Source organism: Schistocerca nitens, chromosome 6 (genome assembly GCF_023898315.1).
Source record: "Schistocerca nitens isolate TAMUIC-IGC-003100 chromosome 6, iqSchNite1.1, whole genome shotgun sequence".
Classification (NCBI taxonomy): Eukaryota; Metazoa; Arthropoda; class Insecta; order Orthoptera; family Acrididae; genus Schistocerca; species Schistocerca nitens.
Window position 1 is genome coordinate 722380923 of NC_064619.1, and position 22107 is coordinate 722403029.

The 22107-nt window shown below is 38.8% G+C and overlaps 1 protein-coding gene across 3 annotated transcripts in view; it reads right to left on the reverse strand.

Annotated features, from left to right (window-relative positions):
- Positions 1-22107, reverse strand: part of LOC126262714 (inactive dipeptidyl peptidase 10) — a 1533490-nt gene that overhangs the window by 187574 nt on the left and 1323809 nt on the right. The gene's annotated exons all lie outside the window — the stretch shown is intronic.

Genomic DNA, 22107 nt, shown 5'->3' on the forward strand with positions numbered 1-22107 from the left:
AGAGCAATATCTTACGTGTCGGGTTATTCTTGAATATTCTGCGACTACGTAACTGTCCTGTGACTAGATCGTCGTTTTCCTTCTGTATTTTCTTCATCGTCGAGTTGGATGATGCAGTTTAGAAAGATATTGTAAATAGTCTTCACCGGTTTGCCGCCGGATTACGTTGTGCAAATTCCACAATATATTCCCAAAATATGCTGCCTTCCCTCCGCTTTATTGTGGTTATTGTAAGTAGGCTGTTTAGGTTTTTTTAATGGTAACGCCACGTAGCGCTCTGTATGAAAATCACTGGCTGTGCTGTGTGCAGTCTGTGGCTGGGTGGCATTGTTGGAATTTGCCATTGTAGTGTTGGGCAGTTGGCTGTTAACAGCGCGTAGCGTTGCTCAGTTGGAGGCGAGCCGCCAGCAGTGGTGGATGTGGGGAAGTGAGATGGCGGATTTTTGAGAATGGATAATCTGGAGGAGTCTCCATCAGAAACAGTACATTTGTACGAATGGATGTCATGAACTGCTATATATATTATGACTATTAAGGCAAATACATTGTTTGTTCTCTATTAAAATCTTTCATTTGCTAACTATCCCTATCAGTACTTAGTGCCTTCCGTAGTTTGAATCTTTTATTTAGGTGGCAGTAGTGGCGCTCGCTGTATTGCAGTAGTTCGAGTAACGAAGATTTTTGTGAGGTAAGTGATTTGTGAAACGTATAGGTTAATGTTAGTCAGGGCCATTCTTTTGTAGGGATTTTTGAAAGTCAGATTGCGTTGCGCTAAAAATATTGTGTGTCAGTTCAGTGTTGATCAGAATAGGTAAAGAGAGAAATGTCTGAGTACGTTCAGTTCTGCTCAGCTGTTTGAAAATCAAATAACGTAAGGGGTTTATCAGCACAGGCATTCATTAATTTTTCTAAGGGGACGTTTCATATGTCGACCCTTAGACGAGGATACCTCAATGGAATCTTCTAATTTTTTCTTGTAGTTTGTGTAATTAGTGTAGCTATTGTTTATTGCTAGCGCGTAATCATAGAGAGGATTTCCTTTGTAGTTGTAGTTTTTCATTGTTGTACAGTAAAACAGTTGTGACATGCATGTAGATTTGCACCAAGTATTTCGCAGCTGCGCTTGCAAATAACGAGATATTATTTTCAATGCTATGTTAATGTGTTATCTTATTTTTGCTCTTCAAATTGTGCTTTTCTGTGTTATTGTGTGAAACATTGTGACAATAATGGCGTGTGAAAAACGTAATACTAGGCTCCAAAGTAAACTGAGAAATGACAGTGAAGACGAAGGAGTGTGTTAGCGCCGCCGAGTAATGAATTAACTAATGTTCAAAGTAGTAGTTTGGTAATTGTGCATAGGGAAATGGAGCTGGCTGCAAATAATGGCGTAGACTGTAAAACAAATAGTGAACAGGGAAGCATTATCGAACGATCGGTCGGTAACAGTTCGCCTCAGGAATCCGAAATGACAGGGCACAATCTTGCAAATACTGTAGATTCAGGTTTTGCGTCCTCACCGTTTTATCAAATAAGTCAAGACACATTTTCTGCTTTTCAAAATGCGAATATTGCCGGTTCAAATGCACTGCCGAATAGCACTGAGGAATATCTTTCAGACACCAGTGCATTGTTATTACAGTTAATGCATCAAATGAGACAAAGGCTACAAAAGTTAGACACAATGGAACAAAATTTTCAAAGGTTAGACACGATGGAACAAAATCAGAGACAAACACAGCAAAAGCTTCAAAAGTTAGACGCAATGGAACAAAATCTTCAAAAGTTAGACACAATGGAACAACACCAGAGAAAAACACAGCAAAAGCTTCAAAAGTTAGACACAATGGAATAAAATCTTCGAAGTTAGACACCACACTTGAACAAACACGTGAAGATTTAACTACTGAGTTACATAACATTGAATCGAAATGTCAAAAGGTCTGTAATGACGTAAAAACACAAATTTGTGAGCATTTTCAACCTATTTTTTCGCGGCATGAAAATGCATTACAGAATCACGAAGCAGCCTTAAAGGAACTGCAAACTATTGTTCATGAAAATCATGAGACCTGGTAAGCTAAAATTGACTCAGCTGCATCTACCGATTCGGTTACGCAACTTGCAAAAAATCAGGTAAACTTAAAGAACACAGTAGATACGATTTCAACACAAATGGGCACTCTGAAACTTGGTTCAGAAAAACACACAGAGGAAATAATTTCACTATCGGATAAATTAGCCTAACTTTCAGATCAGTTCACTAACTTATCTACAAAGGTAGATGATGATCTGAATGACACAAGACCTGTAGCCTTCACTGACACTGAAGAGTATGAACAAATCAGAAAATTCAAACAAAATCAAAATCAAATCAATACACAGTACAAAAGAGAAATCCGGGAAGTACAAGATCAGTTGGCACAAGTAATACAAGAATTACATATTTCAGAGGACACTCGCGCTCCAGTACGGGAAGAGGGACATAGAAATACGGAACAACCACAAAATAATAACACAGGATACTTCGGAAATTATGAAAGAAATTGGCAAGGTGCACCGAATTTTGAAATGGAACCACCGAAACGACGTAACAATGACCGACATGCGACTCGCCGACACGATGATTTTGACTATAAGCTGTTGATTACTACACGCAAATTCAAAACATTTAAGAATTCTGGCAACGACATTCATCCACAAGCGTGGCTTCATCAATTCTCTCATTGTTTTCCTCCCAACTGGTCATTGCAGCACAGATTAGAATTTATGTGTGGCTATTTAGAGAATGAACCAGCTCTAAGAATGCGATCGGTCATTCACGATTGTTACAGTGAAGGAGAATTTTATCATGCCTTCCTCTCAGCATATTGGTCTCAAGCTACGCAAGACCGAGTAAAACATAGCATCATAATGATGAAACATTTCGAACAATCTGAATTCTCCAGTCTTGTGAAATATTTTGAAGACATGTTGCACAAGAATCAGTACCTGTCAAACCCATACAGCCCCTCAGAACTCATCCGCATTTGCTTAATCCAATTACCTGAACATTTACGACATATTATTTTGGCAGGACGTTGCAAAGACGACATTGAAGCTTTTCAGGGACTCTTACAAGAATTGGAAATTGACACTGACAATCGCGGAATGCGAAAACAGGAGCACAACAATTACAGGTCACATCCGTCACAATTCCGCGATGACAGAAATAATAAATGGACACGACAAGGCTATTCTCACAACATAAACCATGACCAAAACAGACACCACCCATATGACAACCGTTGGCAGAGTAATAATAATTACAGAGAAAGATCGCATTTCCATAGTAATGAATATCACAGAGACAATCAGAGAAACAGACAATATGGGAACCAAAACAATTATTATCAAGGGAGACAGAATAACTTCAGACGCAACAGTTCAGTGCGCAGTTACGATTCAGGGAGAAATTCTCCACCACGTGACCGACAAGAAAGAAACTATGGAATCTACCGACATGACGACAGACGATATGATCGTAACGACAGACCTGAATTGCATCAGAACTGGCGGGATTCAAACAGAGCAGGGCCCTCTAGACAAGGTGAATTTGTAGAAGTTAGGTCTCCAAATCCCAATAACGACGCGCGACGACAAAGACGCAATAGGCAATGACTCATACCGCTGGCAGCCACGAAACGTACTTATGAAACTGACGACGCACCTGCCGTAGCTAGTAATTACGTAAAAATGGAAGGCATTAGGGACATCTTACTCCAGGAACACGACGTAAAACATAACAACATTGCATATTCTATGATTCACATTACAGTATATGACGTAAAATTTACGGCAGTACTTGACTCTGGCAGTCCCATTTCAGTAATTAGTGAAACAGCCTGTAGCAAATGCAACAAATCGAACGATTTCCCCACACTTCCGTTACGTAAGATTAAATTACTAGGTGTAATCTTTGGAAAAAGTGTAGATGTACGCCAACAAACCAACTTAGAATTTTTTATATTGGGAGTAGACTTTTTGAATGAATACAAAGCAATCTTAAACTTTCACGATGCTGAAATAAGTTTAGAGAAGGAAAGTAAGTCAATAGCTTTGAAATTTGAAGATTGGCTCTCAAACCATGACGAAGAAATTAATCAGCTTTACCTCCTGTTAGACAACAGTTCGGAATTTTCGACGGAACTTGACACTAACAATCACTCTGCAAGTACTGACAGGGATGATATCGACGGTGCACTTGATACTAATGAGCTAATTCAGAATAAAATTCAAACAATTGAGAATTGTAATGACACTGATAGACAGGACCTTTTTGAGATTTTACAAGCACATTCCACAGTTTTTACTCACAAAACAGGAACAATCAAGGGGTTTCAATGCCAATTTCGTGCTCGTGAGCATACTAAATTTTGTGTTAGACCATACGTAATTCCTGCACTTTATAAGGACCGTGTTAGAACAGAAATACAATTTATGCTTGACGAGGGCATTATTGAGCCTGCAGTAAGCTCATACAACAATCCATTACATGTTGTTGAGAAGAAAAATGGATCGATCAGACTTGTCTTAGATTCGAGACAAATCAATACTATCATCATTCCTGAAACAGACAGGTCGCAAACGTTGGCAGAACTTCTTCAAAATTTTAATGGTGTAAAAGTGTTGTCTTCTATTGATCTCAGATCCAGCTTTTATCAAATCGAACTCCATCCAGAATGTAGAAAATACACAGCTTTCCTTTGTTTTGGCGTTTGTTATCAATTTCGGAAACTTCCTTTTGGTTTGAACATTTCTTCGGCAGCCTTCATTCGCGGGCTAAATTCCATATTACCTGATTTCTTAAAACGTCACAGCACCTTATATGTGAATGATATTTTAATAGCAGAAGCCTCATGGGAACAACATAATCGCATCCTCAACAGTTTGTTACGTATTTTTGCAGAATCTGGAATTACAGTTAACTTGGAAAAGTCTGAATTCGATAGGACAAAGGTGAGGTTTTTTGGATATATTATTTCTTCTGAAGGCATTCAGTCGGATCCCGAAAAGTTAGAAGCAATCAGAGCCATTCCAGTTCCATCCACAAAAAAACTAGTCCGCAGTTTTCAAGGTCTCGTAAATTTTTACCGTCGTTTTCTGAATATGCAAATTCTAGTTACACCAAAACTTTGTTCTCTCACTGGAAAAAATACTATTTGGAACTGGGACGAACAAGCACAGTTGGAATTCAATTCTTTGAAAGAATCGCTACTTAACGCGCCAATACTAGCTCATCCAGATCTATCACAAGATTTCTACCTTAGCACGGATTCTTGTAAAGTCGGTCTTGGTGCCCATTTATTTCAAGAAGCCACAGAAAATGACACTACTGTTCAGAAAACCATTGACTTTGCTAGCCGAGTGCTAACAAAATCTGAAAAAAATTATTCCGTTACTGAATTAGAAGCTTTAGCTATCGTTTGGGCATTTAACAAATTCCGTTTCTTTCTTTCTGGTAAGCATGTAAAAGTATACAGGGATCATCGTGCATTACAATTTCTTATGTCTTCAAAATTAAATTATGATAGGGTAAAACGTTGGGCATTGTTTCTGCAAGAATTCCACTTCACAATAGCCTACATTCCCGGCAAGGGGAACATTGTTGCGGACGCACTGTCACGCGCACCGGCTGGGCTTGAGAAAAGTAACACAGAAGGCAACCTCGAGAAAAATTTCAGTATTCTTTACATTCAGAAAGTCGCCTTTGAAAACTTCATCACCACAACTTTAAAGGACATTGCTCATGAACAAGATAAAGATCCGATTTGGAAAGACATCAAAAGTAAATGGCATGAAAAGACACACACTCAGATTCGGCATTATTATCTGGTTAGAAACAACATACTCTTCGATCGCTGCACTGTTGATGACAAGCTGTGGGTACGTTGCATTCCAGACGATTTCGTTAATAAGCTCATTTGGTACATTCATTTCAGCTACGCACATTTTGGTCCACGAAAATGTTATCATATTCTTCGAACGATTTGTTATTCTAACAATATGGAAAAGAGAATTCGAAGAGTCTTGTCTATTTGTAAACTTCGTCAAAAAGCTAAACCATCTACTATCTCACATCGTGCTCCGTTGTTTCCTATCATTCCTTCTAAATTAAAAGAATTTGCTGCTGTTGATCTCTTGGGACCCCTTGTCAGAACATCGAATGGATTTTCGTACGTTCTAGTCGCTGTTTAACTTACTTCAAAATTTGTTTCTTTCACTACTTTATGTAAAGCCACTGGACGGTCTGTATCCAACGCCTTCGTTAATAATTTCTTACGTGAAGCTGGATACGTTAGTAAAGTCATTTCACATAACGGACCGCAATTCAGATCTGCTGTTTGGTCACGCATGCTTCGGAACCATAAAATCAAACCTGTTTTTATTTCATTGTACTCACCACATTGTAACCCGTCTGAGCGGATTATGAAAGAAATCAATAAGCTTTGCAGACTTTATTGTCACAGAAAGCATCAGCATTGGGACAGATATTTACACTTATTTCAAAACATGCTGAATGAAATGCCTCATGACTCCACTGCTTTACCACCTATTCTTGTACTAAAGAATGACGAACCACCTAACAGAATCAGAGAGCTTGTAACTTTCCTGAATACACGTAAACTTCGACACAAAGACATAATTGATTTAGCTATTAAAAATATAAAATCTGCAGCAGACAAAAGCAGAAAACTACACGATAAAGGAAATGCAAAGAAATTATATATTGGTCAGGAAGTTCTCATTGAAGCTTTTTCATTGTCACATAAGAAGAAACACTTGAGTCACAAATTGTTTCTAGTTTACAATGGACCTTACAGAATGCGACGTATACAACATGATAATTGCGTTGAAGTTGAAACTCTGCGTTCTAGGAAGAGTAAAGGATTGCACCACATTTCACATGTAAAACCGTTTATTGAAAGATAATCTGCTTTATAACTTAGTCTTTGCCATAAAATTTTTCATTTCATGTTACTAGTATGCTTTGTCAGACTTAGAAACTGTTAACATGCAACAATGTTTTGAAGTTCACTATCCAGTCTAGAACCTAGGGAACATATTTAGACAGTATTTACGAGTGCATTGTTATAGTGAACAGACGACACAGTGTTATTGTGTGTGTACATTCTTGCTTGTTAGTTGCACGTTTACATAACGACTATAACGCTGACATACTTAGAAAATGTACCAGTACTGCTAATGAGATTTTAATGCAACATTTTGGTTTACTTGAAAATACATTCTGGATTTAAAGTACTTTCTGAGAGATACCAGATGACACAGTGGTTAGTTTATTTGACAGCTACACGATTATATCACGACGCTACTAAAATGTGACACAATTTACAGTGTTGATTTTGCAGTGTATCTGTTTTATATCTGCACAGTTTTTCTGTATTATTCTGGAAAGTAAAACATGTTTTAGTAGTGACTTTTGTGGTGTAGCTACAATGAGATAGCCTTTTCCGTAGCACAACAATACGTTACATTATAGTACTTTCTTGATCACGGTAAGGTACGTAATAACTACGATATCTATACTTTCGTTTATTATGAGGCAAGTACATTGACTTCAGCAGAACTTTGCTTACAGAGGACGATAACTACGACACTTCCACAGAATTATCTTACAGCAAGATGCACATTTAGCGCTACAGGACACGCATTTGAGTGATTAATTTTGTACTTAAACCATTTATTTTTCCAGATTTTTCAATCACAAAGAAAGTTTTCCGTGATACATTTCATTCCATTGCTGTAATCTGTAACACCTGAGGGTATAATTACATTAATCTTCAAGGGGGTACACGCTTACTTTGTGTACCATGTGTGTGGCAAGCACAAGGAGCCCTAGCTAATATGGTATTTGCTTATACAACTTTACACATTGGTACCATATTTCTCTAACACAGAATTACACAGCTATCTGATCATTTAACTGAGAGAGACAAATATTTATTTTACTACATCAGTGACAGATGTTTACGTAATTACACAGTTGGATAACTTCACACTTATGAAATTGTATTTTGTCTGTAATTTGTGAAATGTTCATATTTTTTCTGAACCATTGTGATACTATGAGAGCTTTGAATGATATGTTTGGTATGGGATCATGAATTTTAAAGTACGTTTGAGGTAGATGAAACTTCTGACATGAGCAGAGAATTTTTTTTTAGGTTTTGAAATTATTGCTGAAAGCTACGACGTTTTAGAGGTTTGGTTGAGTTTTTATGAAGTTATTATTACGATGACGATGTGTATTATGCTGTTGAGGTATGTTTATGATCAATAAGTTGATGCTATATGAGGAATTTATTGTGATGGAATATTGAAGAAATGTCGACGAATATGTATATGTGTAATAAAGTAAAGAATAATGAGTAGTGGTTAGGGACTCTGGTTTCTGAAAAAGGATGTTGGAAGCCAAGAATTGTATTTTAAGAATTATGAAATGTATGTATATGCGTGAATGTATCACAACGGTGGCGAAAATTTTTTGGACACTGTTATATTTACAGAATTTTGTTTCTACACATTTGTAACGCAAATTCTCGACCTGTGAAATTTTTATATGAGACTGTCACTGTAGCGGAAACTGCTGTCGTAAATATTTCGGTAAGAAAGGTAAGTGACCGTGATGTAATGCGTTTTGGGCGCTCAGCTGAGAGATAGTCTTCTAAAAAAAGAAAGCAATTACTTGGAGGAAAAAAGAGGCCATTATCCTCACTATTGACATTTCCTTGTAGAAAGCATCGCAAATACTACACACTGAAACTTGAAAACATATAATTACACTGTGGAGCTCTTAATTTACGATAATTACTAAAATGCCTAAAGAAATAATGAGAAACATTTTACATCAATTGTCTTTCTAGTTGAGAGATTTTTTCTGCCTTTGGAGACGCCATTTGCCTAGTGAATGACCTTTCATATGTTGCTTTATATATATATTTGCTCATTTCGTTTAATATCTAGTTTCTAGCTGCACTGCAGCATTGGTTAAAATAAAATTCAATTGGTGTACTAATGTAGATATTTTATACCTACAGATCCAGTAAATAATAATTTTATGGTCTACTTCCAAAAAAACGATGAAGCATAAAAAGACATTTCCACTTCACAGGAATTGCATAAACAATTTTTGTCAATGACTTGGTAGCTTGTCTGCTTGAGTAAGTTATAGTGATGCATCACTCTAGTGTTAAGACGTGACATAGGTACTGGATATGGCCATCTTTAGTGTAATATTTTTTCTGCTTGAGCTTTGTCATGTTTAGGTATAAGTTATAGAATTTGCTGCTGTTTGCCAAGCATAGTGCTACTGAATTACTCTGAATTACTCTGTTAAGCCAGTTTTACTACTGATTTATTTTTCTTGTTTGCTGCACAGTGCCTTATATTAGTTGTAATATTGCAATTGCTTTGGTAATTTAGATATACTGCTGCTAGCTTTGCCAATTTTTTTTTCATTGCTGTTTGTGTTAATTGTTTTGTGCCGCTGCATTGCCTCGTTCCTTAGTTTAGCATCTGAGCTCAGTAGATTTAAGTTAGCTTAAGATGGGGTAGGCTATGTGAGAGAACGAGTTGTGATAAATTTGGAGAAATGCATTGAGAAGCTATAAGAAAATGGTTTGGTCAAAAAAGTATTTTGAAAGAGGATATGAACAAAAAAGTAGGGTTTAGGGGCAACAGGTTTAGGTAGGATTTTCTTGGAAATAAGTGATGAGGTAAGATAATGAAAAATAAATAATGAGGTAAGAAATATGTGAACATATAAATACAGAAAGCATGCTTGGATTGGATTTTTTTGGTGGAAACAAATGTTGAAATAAGACGAAAGATCTATGGAATGCAGTTTTGGGTTGGACTGCAGTACCAAATGTTACTTTGAAAACAAACCCTGCCATTTCCTCTTGTGTTATTCTGCTATGTGTTTGTGTACCCTTGTGTACTTGTGTTTTTGCTGTCTTTATGTGTTTAGCTGATGAGAGTTATGTTGTAGAATTTTTCTAATACTATGTTATTTATTTTGTAAAGATGTTTAGACATTATTTATCTGTTCTGTTTTGTTGCTCATGTGTGACGTTGATGTTTCAAAAGTTATTCCGATCTTTTATGAATGTACTTATGTCATAATTCCTGTAATACTGATGTATATGTATATTTATATTCTTTTGTAAAGCATGTATTACTACAAATGTTATCTGTATTGTTATGTTTTTTAATGATGTATTTTGTACCTTTGTTATTGTATTCTCATGTTATAATATTTTAATTGACACCAGTTCATCAAATTAAGTAACTTGTAAGCATTCATTTCACTGCACACATTTCTGTTGGTCATAGTATATGCACAATATGTGAAAAAAAGAGGACTGTTAGTGTTTGGACGTGTGTTGATAATTCAGCAAGGGACTGGTTAACAGCATTGCTGGTTCTAAGGACAATTCAAAAACTTTGTGAGTGCACAAGTGGTGTTTTATGGACTTGCTATATTCTCCGCTAGACTCTTCGATGGTGATTGTGCACCTGCACAGTCGCAACAGAGGACTGTTGTCCATCTCTACAAGGTCTACGGTGGGTCTGCACCTTTGATGACCCACCAATACAATTATTTCTACAAGGACTGCAGTGGGTCTGCACCTCTGGTGCCCACCAATACCACACTCTCTACCAGGACTACAGTGGGTCTGCTCTGTGATGACCTACATACCAATATTCTTCAAAACTTCGACTGACTCTGCTGTGGGTTTGGTCTGTTGTGGTCCATTACCTGTCTGTATGTCAAGAGTCAGCACTGTCTTTCCGTTGGAAGGACAACACTACTCCTTCAAGACTGCATGGAAATCCACTACTTCCGTGTGCATTCTCTTTTGCTGCTCAGACTTCGAGAAAAACACTGCAATTTTACTGTGATGAACGATCAGGACTGTCTTTATGGACAGTGAGGAAATTTTAGCTTTTGACCAACATTGTATCGATAAGTGTGTGCATTAGATTTCTTTGTTATTGTACAATCCTGGAAATTGAAATAAGAACACCGTGAATTCATTGTCCCAGGAAGGGGAAACTTTATTGACACATTCCTGGGGTCAGATACATCACATGATCACACTGACAGAACCACAGGCACATAGACACAGGCAACAGAGCATGCACAATGTCGGCAGTAGTACAGTGTATATCCACCTTTCGCAGCAATGCAGGCTGCTATTCTCCCATGGAGACGATCGTAGAGATGCTGGATGTAGTCCTGTGGAACGGCTTGCCATGCCATTTCCACCTGGCGCCTCAGTTGTTCCAGCGTTCGTGCTGGACGTGCAGACCGCGTGAGACGACGCTTCATCCAGTCCCAAACATGCTCAATGGGGGACAGATCCGGAGATCTTGCTGGCCAGGGTAGTTGAGTTATACCTTCTAGAGCACGTTGGGTGGCACGGGATACATGCGGACGTGCATTGTCCTGTTGGAACAGCAAGTTCCCTTGCCGGTCTAGGAATGGTAGAACGATGGGTTCGATGACGGTTTGGATGTACCGTGCACTATTCAGTGTCCCCTCGACGATCACCAGTGGTGTACGGCCAGTGTAGGAGATCGCTCCCCACACCATGATGCCGGGTGTTGGCCCTGTGTGCCTCGGTCGTATGCAGTCCTGATTGTGGCGCTCACCTGCACGGCGCCAAACACGCATACGACCATCATTGGCACCAAGGCAGAAGCGACTCTCATCGCTGAAGACGACACGTCTCCATTCGTCCCTCCATTCACGCCTGTCGCGACACCACTGGAGGCGGGCTGCACGATGTTGGGGCGTGAGCGGAAGACGGCCTAACGGTGTGCGGGACCGTAGCCCAGCTTCATGGAGACGGTTGCGAATGGTCCTCGCCGATACCCCAGGAGCAACAGTGTCCCTAATTTGCTGGGAAGTGGCGGTGCGGTCCCCTACGGCACTGCGTAGGATCCTACGGTCTTGGCGTGCATCCGTGCGTCGCTGCGGTCCGGTCCCAGGTCGACGGGCACGTGCACCTTCCGCCGACCACTGGCGACAACATCGATGTACTGTGGAGACCTCACGCCCCACGTGTTGAGCAATTCGACGGTACGTCCACCCGGCCTCCCGCATGCCCACTATACGCCCTCGCTCAAAGTCCGTCAATTGCACATACGGTTCACGTCCACGCTGTCGCGGCATGCTACCAGTGTTAAAGACTGCGATGGAGCTCCGTATGCCACGGCAAACTGGCTGACACTGACGGCGGCGGTGCACAAATGCTGCGCAGCTAGCGCCACTCGACGGCCAACACCGCGGGTCCTGGTGTGTCCGCTGTGCCGTGCGTGTGATCATTGCTTGTACAGCCCTCTCGCAGTGTCCGGAGCAAGTATGGTGGGTCTGACACACCGGTGTCAATGTGTTCTTTTTTCCATTTCCAGGAGTGTAATTATGAAAATTTTTTTCAAATCAGTATTGGCCAGTGCCCAAAACAATTTGTAAAATTTTTTGTGGGGAACATGGGGGCTAAGTAAGTAGGCTGTTTAGGTTTTTTTAATGGTAACGCCACGTAGCGCTCTGTATGAAAATCACTGGCTGTGCTGTGTACAGTCTGTGGCTGGGTGGCATTTTTGGAATTTGCCATTGTAGTGTTGGGCAGTTGGCTGTTAACAGCGCGTAGCGTTGCTCAGTTGGAGGCGGGCCGCCAGCAGTGGTGGATGTGGGGAAGTGAGATGGCGGATTTTTGAGAATGGATAATCTGGAGGAGTGTCCATCAGAAACAGTACATTTGTACGAATGGATGTCATGAATTGCTATATATATTATGACTGTTAAGGTAAATACATTGTTTGTTCTCTATTAAAATCTTTCATTTGCTAACTATGCCTGTCAGTAGTTAGTGCCTTCCGTAGTTTGAATCTTTTATGTAGCTGGCAGTAGTGGCGCTCGCTGTATTGCAGTAGTTCGAGTAACGAAGATTTTTGTGAGGTAAGTGATTTGTGAAACGTATAGGTTAATGTTAGTCAGGGCCATTCTTTTGTAGGGATTTTTGAAAGTCAGATTGCGTTGCGACAAAAATATTGTGTGTCAGTTTAAGCACAGTCATGTATAATTTTTCTAATGGGACGTTTCATTATGACTTCAATTTTTTGAACAGCACTATACGAAGGGTAGTCAAAGAAATTTCTATTATATAGTCTTAAAAGCAAAGTGATATAATTAATTTTTTGTTTGAAGAAACATATTTTGAGGCATGGTACACAATGAAATTCCCCTCTGATGAAGTAAAGATGCACCATGGAATTTTCTATTGACTCTTCTAGTGGTGTACTAAGCTACTGTGGAGCGGGATTTCAATGGGTGTCAACTGCAGAGTTGCATCTTGAAATAACAATTGAAAGGTGGCTACACTGAGTCACAGCGCCAGAGATTGCGCCAAAGAGTTTTATTCCGCTGCCTCTGACATAAGGTCACTTGTTGGTGTCTGCACCTGTTCAACATTGCTGGGTGCCACTAATGGAACTGCTTCTACTGAAATGATGTCATTTGTTAGTGTCTGCTCCTGTTCAACATTACTGGGTGCCACTGATGGAACTGCTTCTACTAAAATGATGTCGCTTGTTGGTGTCTGCACCGGTTCAACATTGCTGGGTGCCACTGATGGATCTGCTTCTACTCAAATTATGTCACTTGTTGGTGTCTGCACCTGTTCAACATTGCTGGGCGCCACTGATGGAACTGCTTCTACTTAAATGATGTCACTTGTTGGTGTCTGCACCTGTTCAAAATTGCTGGGTGCCAACGATGGAACTGCTTCTACTGACATAATGTCACTTGTTGGTGTCTGCACCCGTTCAACATTGCTGGGTGCCACTGATGGAACTGCTTCTACTGACATAATGTCACTTGTTGGTGTCTGCACCTGTTCAACATTGCTGGGTACCACTGATGGAACTGCTTCTACTGACATAATGTCACTTGTTGGTGTCTGCACCTGTTCAACATTGCTGGGCGCCACTGATGGAACTGCTTCTACTTAAATGATGTCACTTGTTGGTGTCTGCACCTGTTCAAAATTGCTGGGTGCCACCGATGGAACTGCTTCTACTGACATAATGTCACTTGTTGGTGTCTGCACCCGTTCAACATTGCTGGGTGCCACTGATGGAACTGCTTCTACTGACATAATGTCACTTGTTGGTGTCTGCACCTGTTCAACATTGCTGGGTACCACTGATGGAACTGCTTCTACTGACATAATGTCACTTGTTGGTGTCTGCACCTGTTCAGCATTGCTGGGTGCCACTAATGGAACTGCTTCTACTGAAATGATGTCACTTGTTGCTGTCTGCACCTGTTCAACATTGCTGGGTGCCACTGATGGAACTGCTTCTACTGACATAATGTCACTTGTTGGTGTCTGCACCTGTTCAACATTGTTGGGTGCCACTGATGGAACTGCTTCTACTGACATTATGTCACTTGTTGGTGTCTGCACCTGTTCAACATTGCTGGGTGCCACTGATGGAACTGCTTCTACTGACATAATGTCACTTGTTGGTGTCTGCACCTGCTCAACATTGCTGGGTGCCACTGTTGGAACTCCTTCTGTTGAAATAATGTCACTTGTTGCTGTCTGCACCTGTTCAACTTTGCTGGGTGCCACTGTTGGAGCTGTTTAATTACTGCTGATGAAATGTTATGAGACTGCTATTTGCACCTGTTGACCATTGCTGGGTGCTACTGTTGGAACTGTCAACTTCTCTGAGGAGTGCTACCTGTTTATTGAACTATTGAAAAGATTTTATGTGAATATTTGTATAAACTGATTTTTTGTGTATTTACTGTTTATGAAATGTTATGAGACTCTTACCTACACCTATTCGTCATTTTTGGTGCCATTGATTGAATGATACTTGTGTAAACTATTATGTAAATCACATGTATGCAAGCATTTGTATTCCCTACTGTATTTTATATTAGGTTATTGAAGGGTCAGTGCAAAGCCAAAATTTATCTAGTTATGTGATATTTACTTATTAATATTATCTTTTATTTTGTCTGTATTCTGTGGACGAATTTCGTGGTATTTTCACCACCAATGCTGGCAAAAATACCATCAAATTCTAGCCCGTGGAGGAGGGGCATATGAAAGGTGGCTACACTGAGTCACAGCGCCAGAGATTGCGCCAAAGAGTTTTATTCCGCCGCCTCCACTGGCAGTGCTTGTTCAGAAGTTGCTGTGGGAAGTCGTAGTTCTGAGGTTGCCGTAGTCTGTGCTTGTTGAGAGGATGTCGATAGCAGTACTAGTTGTGAGCATGTCGTGTGAAGTTGTTCTGATGGGCTAGACAGCAGATGCTGTTCGCATGGGGATGTAATGATCAGAGTGTATTTTTCGTCAATATATATGAAGGTAAAAAACATTTTTCTAATTTTTTTAGATTTCCTAACTAACAATGTCTCTTGGTCACAGGTTCAGTCATCAAAGCATCTGGCTTGTGTTCATGAATTAGAGTGTAATTCTGGTTTCTATGTGCAATTATAGTATTTCTGTTTTTTTTAATTACTTCATTGTAAATGGTGCTTAAAATACCTTGTCTTATTGAGGAAGAACCCTGCCAGATGTGTACGTTGATTCACACTTCCAGACACAGAACAGTTGCACTTGTGCCTTGTTGTTTCGTAGTTTTTGTTTCGTAGCTTTTATAGTTGCTGCGGACTTAATTAATTAATTGTGTTAACGGAAATTTCCTTTCATTCTTGTTGTTATTCTATGCAGTCAGATTGCGTACTAATGCTAGTCAGGGCCAACCGGTTACGAGACTGCGTAACCGGACAGACAGCTACAAAAAATTAAAATTATTTGCATTATATTTAATTAAGCCCCCATGCACGTGGCGACCGCTGCTTCGGATCGTCCCTTGGAATTCTTTTGATAGTAAAAATAGCAGACAGTAGTATTGTTGTAGTAATATTTTAGTTTAGTAATTGTAGTCTATATTGCATGTGTACATTTGGTAATTGAACATTTGTAGTTGTCTTGTCACTCTTCTGACGGTATTTTTGCAGAATTTAATTTTTGATGTCTTGTATATGGGTTTGACAATTTTGGGCAATTGTGAAGTTTTAATTGTTCGTTAGGCGTGTTTGTCGGGAAGCATTTCGTGTGAATAGTATTGTTGGTATTAAAATGTCACATTGTGTGTAATTTTCGTATAGTGACGAGTTTTGTATGTTTTGTAAATGATTACACGATCGATGAAAAAGGCAAATATGATGGATTGTGAGAATGACGAAATTGTTAACATGGCGAACTCGCCAACACAGGAGAACAGTATAATGAATAATGAAGTTGAAAACAATTTAATAAGTCGGGAAAATAGTCCGGAACCAATTCAAAATTTTTCACAATCAAAACATTTTCAGAATACGAGGTTAACGACAGAAGACTCTGGAATAGTATCGAACACAGATACCTTTACAGCTTTGACGGAAGAAGTTGGTTTTGCGGGAAATGTTAGGGGTGAAAAGAATTTCGAACCAGTTAATATGGAGCAGTTGATGAGTGCAATATTTAATTTGGGATCTGAATTAAAAATAGTGGGATCACAGTTACGATCCGAATTTAAAACAGAGATGGGAACTTTGGCAACACGTTTAGAAACTGATATGGGAACAATGGAAACACGGTTAGATTGACAAATAGGAACAATTAAAACAAGAGAAGAAGTACAACCGATTCTGAATGCTCACAATAATAGATTAATTTCTATAGAAATCAGACAAAAGGAACATGATAGAGAACAGGAAGAAAGAGATCGCGTGCTAGTACAAAAATTTTCAGAGTTAAATTTACAACGTGCACACGATAAGGAAGAAAAATTTGAAAGAATCGAGGAATCCGTACCAAATGACAGAATAAATAACCTAACACAACAGTATGAACGGTTAACTACTAAATGTGTCAATACTGAAACCAGAGTCGCGACACTTACGGAAGACGTAAATAAACAGAAAGAAGAAATAGGTGACTTATCGGAAAGAGTTGAGGAGATTTCGGGTAAACTGACAAGTCTTAGTTTAAATGGGGACAGAGATTCAGATGATACAGCTCCATTGCCATTTGCAGAAACCGATGTGTACCAGAACATAAATAAACATGTTGAAAATCAGGGAAAATTTAATGAACGCGTTAAAAGGGAATTTGAGGCATTACGAAAGCAAGTCAAACAAATTGAAGGCGAAATCGTAGGAAAAGACAGTAGAAGAAATTTAGAATCACAGATAGCAGCGGGCTTTGAAGAAAATAATTTGTTTCATTTACGGGACGCAACAGGAGAGTGCCAGGCGCGTGAACTTGACAATAATCGACATTTGGAATGGGACAGACGCGGTAGGTCTTTGTCGCCACGAGGCGAAAACTTTGACTATAAACACTTTTTAACTGTTCGGAAATTTAAGATCTTTCGCAATTCTAAGAATGACATACATCCATGTTCATGGTTAGATAAATTTGTGTACGCACTTCGAACAAATTGGCCACTAAGTCACAAACTGGAATTTATGTGTGGCTATTAATGTCCTCAGGGGATTCACTACACTAAGTGAATATGTGCCGTAGCGTGCACAGGGCCCCGAGCTGTAGTGCTGCTATTTCCATTTTAGTTTTCTGCACTGCTGCCTACTCTTTTACTGTCCTTTCAATCTATCAAAACAACTCTTCAACTATCAATCTATCTAGAGAAGGAGTCAATCACTTTAAGATATGTATTGTACATTATTGTCAGTTGCGTAATTTAAATTTTCATTTCGAACGTAAATGCTCCAGTTGCTATAGTATGTTGTTGTCAGGTGCGCTTTGTCTGGTGTTTCGACAGACATTTGTTTAAAGCATAACAAAATTTTGGATTCATTATTACGTATTTTTGCAAGAGTTGGCATTACAGTGAACTTGGAAAAATCTGAATTTGGTCGTTCTCAGATGAAATTTCTTGGTCATATTATTTCTACAGAAGGTATTCTTCCTGATCCAGAGAAACTAGACGCTATTCGTAATTATGCTGTTCCTACTACAAAACGTGATGTTCGTAGTTTCCTTGGTGTCTGTAATTTTCTTAGACGCTTTGTTAGATTGGACAATTTGGCCACACCTCATTTATGTGAACTATCTGGAAAGAATTCTAATTGGTGTTGGGATGAGGAAGCTCAATCAGAATTTGAACAACTTCGTGATGCTTTAGTTGCTGCTCCACTTCTTTCACATCCGGATTTATCTAAAGATTTTTGTTTGGCGACGGACTCATCATACAAAGGCCTAGGTGCACACTTATTTCAAGAGATAGAAGAAAACGGCGTTGTAGTAAAAAAAACTATTGCATTTGGAAGTCGTGTTCTCTCTAAATCAGAAAAGAATTATTCGATTACGGAACTTGAGGCTTTGGCTGTTGTATGGGCTTTCACAAAATTTCGCATATTTTTCTATGGCAGACATACTAAGGTTTACACCGATCACCGAGCTCTGGAATTTCTTATGCCAACAAAATTAACTCATGGAAGATTGTCACGATGGGCGCTGTATCTACAGGAATTTGATTTTAGTATTGTTTACATACAGGGTTCTTCAAATATTATTGCTGATGCTTTATCACGTGCACCTATGGGTTTGAAACAAAGTGCTGAGGAGGACTGCAAAGAAAACAATTATTGTTTGATGTATATTCAAGGTGTTGCGTTTGAAAATTTTATTTCGTCTTCGCTCCAGGACATCGCTAAGGAGCAAAATAAGGATCCAATCTGGAAGGACATTAAGGAGAAGTGGAGGAGAAAGGAAAGCGTAGCGATTAGACAGTATTATTTAGTTCGCAATGATATTCTTTTTAAACGAAAATCGGTCGACAACTCTGTTTGGTTAGTTTGTATTCCTGATGAGTGGGTTAATAAATTGATTTGGTATACACATTTCAGTTATGCACACTTTGATCCCAGAAAATGCTTTTATAAATTACGAGAAAATTGCTACTTCAGTAATATGGAAAAACGTATTCGATCTGTTCTTGCCAAATGCAAATTATGTCAAAAGGCTAAGCCGCCAACTATTCCTCACAGAGCACCGTTGTTTCCTATCATTCCAGCGAAATTAAAGGAGATGGCTGCAGTCGATTTGTTCGGTCCAGTGGTTCGTTCTACTAATGGTTTTGCGTACATTTTGGTAGCAGCGGAATTGACATCAAAATATGTGTGTTTTACACCTTTGCGCAAAGCAACAGCTCGTTCAGTATCTAATGCTTTCATCAAATATCTTCTTAAAGAAGTTGGTCATATTGATAAGGTTATATCAGATAATGGATCACAGTTTCGCTCTAAAATTTGGCTTCATACTCTACGGCGTCGTAAGATTAAACCCATTTTCATTTCACTTTTTCACCCTCAATCTAACGCTTCAGAGAGATGGATGAAGTAAATCAATAAATTGTGTCGACTTTATTGTCATCAGAATCACAGAACATGGGATCAGTATCTTCATATTTTTCAAAACATTCTGAATGAACTTCCTAATGATTCAACTTCTTTACCGCCTATATTGATATTAAAAAATAAGGCACCGACAAATCGCATTTCTGAAATCGTTCCTTTTCCGCCTTCACGGAAACTGCGGCATTCTGAAGTTGTCAACCTGGCTCTACAAAATATTGCATCTGCGGCTGCTAGAAGAGAGAAATCAGCTAAACGTCCTGGTCGTTTAAAAACCTTGTCAGTTGGTCAAAAGGTATTAATTAAGTCTCACCGTTTGTCTCACAAACGAAAAGGCTTGTGTCGCAAATTTTTTCTGCTTTATAACGGTCCATATAGAGTTCGCAAAATTATTCATGATAACACTGTCGAAGTAGAAACTCTTAAATCTCGGCGCTCTAAGGGAATACATCATATATCGAACGTTAAAATTTTTGTGGAATGACATACTTTTGAGAAACTAACAGTTATACGTAAACACACGAAGAGTACAAGGATACCGCGCCGTGTTCCGGCGGCGGCACATACTCACAGCAACAGTCAAGTCTGCGCGCCGCACAAGGCAGTCGTTGACCGCAAACAATTACTTCTTACGTCACGCGTACCTACAGCTGATCGAGCGCTCAGTGCGAATGCACTGACAGCCGTAAACAAATACACAATCTAATTTCTCTGATTCAATTCAGTATAAAGCTATAGTGACTTGCTAAATTATGTTATTAACGTTCAGTATTTTTCAGGATACGGTTGTATAAAATATTTAAGAACTTCAGGTAAATTCTTGGTGTGTCCGACGTTAAGAGGACTTGCTATCGAGAAAATTTCAGGAAGAATGTAATTTCGAAGAAGAAAGTAATAAACGAAAAAGGTAACTATTAATTGAGTTTATTTTTCAGGTAACATATTTCCACTTAGGTACGTACTTTAGACGTAATTTGCTGCTCGCGATTACGTGATTCATACTTTGTGCTAAATTTCATGTTCTATGAATTTACTTGTGAAGCGACGTGCTTGGGTACATTAACTGATTTTGACAATGATTGATTAATGAACAGGGTTGTTACTTGTGTATATTATACATCGCTTGGCTGCACTGCTTTTTCACTGATGTCACATTTTTTTTTATTATGTGCCTGCTGTGCTTACTTATTTAAATTATAATTGTCACATGATTAATTGTGCTGATATGGTTATGTATGTAAGTTATACTTTGTGATTTATCTGCTTGCGCCTTCATGTTTACTTATTAAAATTACATATGAACATTTATTTGCTTATGCTGATATGATGCTAATGATCTGTTTATTATGTAAGATATATATTTGCTGCTTTGCGTATGGATTGCATATTTACACATTTCGGTTTTGATGTCATAACTACTCTTTAATTTGGTATATAGAAATGCTGATATGCGGTGTACGAACATGGAGTTTAGGTCACACTATGGTATTAATTATAGATTGTTCGCTTGGCAGAGCCTCGTTATAGGTATTGTGCTGCATCCACTTGTTGACATTCTGTTCTCTACTGGTATATTTACTCGCTATTGCATGTTTTGCTTACGCTCAGTGCCTTATATTTCAAGGTAAGAAAATGAACTACTATAATGCAACGAACGACATTAGTACAAGAAACTTCATTGAAGTCACATGAGCTGGAGGTTTTATGAAAGCTGTATAAAATTATGCTAATAGGAAGGAAGCTAACGACATGACATACCAACACTAGGTTTAGACCATTGACAGCTATTACACTGCATTCTTCGTGAGCAATTGAAATAGCAAGTGACACTTGACACAAGAAATACTCCACATGTTTGCTTCTGTTTTGCCATGATTCTTGAAGTGGTGTACACACTGTGAAATATTATGATCATTCACACACCATACTCGTACTTACTTACTGAGAGTTATTCAAACTAAAGGCTATTAGAGGTCATGTATGCATTTATTTTATTTAATGATGGACAAGGTAACCAAAATGTGTTTTGTAATTCATAATGAGTAGAAGATTTGGGTCAGATGGATTACACAGAGGTTGTGTGTCGACATTGTGTCTTCAGATTTTATGGGATGATGAAATGAAGTTTGCACTAGGATTTTATCTGTACATGTTCGAGGAGACTAACTAGAGGAAAGAGTTGTTATGGAAGTGAAATGATATTGTCGATAAGGCCTATATGTGCGACGTATTGAAGAGGTATTATTGAGATATTGAGATTGTGTGAAGTTGATGATTATTGGAGTTTTGGTGGACAAGAGGTAAGGTAAATGATATTGATGATAAGGTTTATATGTATCGACGTAAGAGGTATTATTGAAGTATTAAGATTATGTGATGCTGATGATTATTGGAGTTTTGGTGGATAAGAGGTAAAGTAAGTGAGGAGCATATTTTTTTTGTTGGTTTATATGGAACAAGGAGGATGAAGATAGCAGACTAGAACACTCAAGTGGAAGGAAGATTGTGTACACACACACTTTGTTAAATCACTAAGCAGTATTTACTTTTTTTTTTTTTTTTTTTTTTTTTTTTTTTGAGAGGAAGCATTTGCATAT